Here is a 2,458-nt window from a genome sequence, read left to right as displayed (position 1 = left end):
AAATAGAGCTGGATCTAGAGGAAGTGGTCCAAACGAATCATGTTGTAGTAACGGTAGCTCCAAGCGTGGCGGCACCAATCATATATTATGAAGAAAGGGAGAGCTCGGTCCAGTTTGGGACCTTCGAACCTATGGTAGTGCGATTTCAGCAGGTGGTCCAAGCTACAGATCCTCAAAACGGAGGAGAGCGCGCTGACAATGACGACAATGATGGCTGGATTCTTGTGGTGCGCCGTAAGAAGGGAAGGCTGAACTCTACCCAAAAAGAGCTATGCTCTTATAGAAGCTACAATAGAGGAAATAAGACACAAAAAAGGAAGGGTAGAAAGAAGGCTTGGAGGCCCAAAGCTGTTGACGAGAGAGACGAAGATGTTTCTCATCCCAGATGGCAGATGACGTTAGCAAATTTCCTCCCGAAGAACTTCTGCAGTTGGGGTTCAAAGGAGACACCAGAAGTTGCATGTCATGCTGTCAGTATCACGGAGGACGAAGATACCGTTCCAGGCCCATTAAAGTCGACAGGAGAACTAAAGGGTTTGTCACCATTCAACATAGATGACCTACTTTCACTCCTGCGAGAAGCTAAGTCGACCCTCATTGAGGCACTGTTAGAATCCAACGCCTCTGGTGCATCAACCTCTGCAGCACGTGCTTATGCCTCGTGTTGCACATCCATAGGCTTCTCAGACGAAGATCTGCTACTGGTATCCAAATTTCATAATAGGCCTTTGTATGTCTCTGGATACATTCGAGTACAGAAAGTGGTCGAATCCTCATTGACAACGGATCCGCCGTCAATATAATGCCTAAGACGACTATGAAAACGTTGGGCATACTTATGGAAGAGCTATCAAACAGCAAATTAGTAATTCAGGGTTTCAATCAAGGCAGCCAAAGGGTAATAGGCATGATACGTTTGGAGCTTCTCATTGGTGATCTGAAGGCCGATGCGCTGTTTCATGTGATAGACTCAAAGACCACCTACAAGCTGTTATTGGGACGCCCTTGGATTCATGGGAATGGTGTGATTACATCGACACTACATCAGTGTTTCAAGTTTTACCAAGACGAGATTAAGAAGGTTGAAGCGGATTCTAATTCGTTTTTCGAGGCCGAGTCTCACTTCGCAGATGCAAAGTTTTACTTAAAGAGTGAGAATTCCAGTGAGACTATGCCGGCGGAGAACTTGCTGGCAAAGAAAATAGGTGGATCCCGGTCGAGGTTGACAATAGACATAGAGAAAAGGGCGGGTAGCAAGGTACAAGCCTCCAACCCTAAAGAAAGTAGAATATCCCTCGGCGTTGGAGAAACACCCATGGTGAGGGGCGAAAAAACCTTAAAACCTCCGATTATGCGCTATGTCCCTTTGCCGAGACGAAAAAAGGGTAAGTCACCTTTTACAAAATGCTCAAAAAGTTTGCAGGTCGGAGACATAGAAATTCTAAAGGAGAGTTTCGTCACACCCTCACGCCGATAACGAAACAGGAAGTTCACAAGCCGGAGGCGGAAGTGATAGGATTAAAGCTGCCCGAGAGGCGAACTAAAGATGGATTCGATCCCAAGGCTTACAAGCTGTTGGCGAAGGCGGGCTACGACTTCACAACTCACATTGAGTTCAAGAGTTTGAATATTTATGAGCAACCCCGACTCTCACCAACCCAAAAGAAGCTTTTGCAAGAAGATCACTATACCCACGTCGAGGGCAGGACTCGGATATGAGTCGTTAGAGCCAGTCCGCATAATCAGAAAGGCAAGGGGAAAGTGGTCAACAGTAATCATATCACTGCAGAAGAAGTCGATGATACAGGAGAAAAGGAGGGCAAAGATAAAAGAGCCTCAGCCTTCGACCGTATTAGACCGTCTGCTGCACGCATCTTGGTCTTCAAGAGGTTAAGCATGACTGAAGCAGAATGGGAAAGCCCACATACTATTCCCAAAGTTACTGGACGTTCAATTTTTCGAAGGACTCTGCCAAATGAAGGAAATGAGGAAATTATCTGTCAATCGCCGGTGGTAGAGCGACCGTCAGCCTTCGAGAGACTAGGCACAGTTCCAACGGAGAACAAAGGAAAATCCCGCACTTCTGTTTTTTATCGCCTGAAGCACGAGAGGGCTGAAGATCCCCTCGACCAATATCCCTAGTAAGATAAAGAAGAAGGGAAAAGCCTACGCTGACAGCCCCGAAATGACCATAAGAAAAAATGGGCCAATACCTCGAGCGTCCATCTAGCGACGAATTGACCTTAAAAATGCTGAGGCATCATCGGACCAGAAGCCATCAAGAGAGGCAAGAAGTGATGGAGAAATCCGTAGTATCATCCTCTCAAGCATGAAGAGAAAGACCTTCGTTACTCTAAACACAAGTGAGAGCACGCTCAAAGTAAAGAGGCATGACATCGTTTTCACCAATCTTCATAATGGAAATTTAGAGCAGGAGGAAGGCTCAATAAAGAATCCG

This window comes from Benincasa hispida, chromosome 11, assembly GCF_027475165.1.
Source record: "Benincasa hispida cultivar pf3 chromosome 11, pf3_genome.v1.1, whole genome shotgun sequence".
Taxonomy (NCBI): Eukaryota; Viridiplantae; Streptophyta; class Magnoliopsida; order Cucurbitales; family Cucurbitaceae; genus Benincasa; species Benincasa hispida.
The sequence above is the reverse complement of the archived record's forward strand: the minus strand, read 5'-3'. Positions refer to the sequence as shown.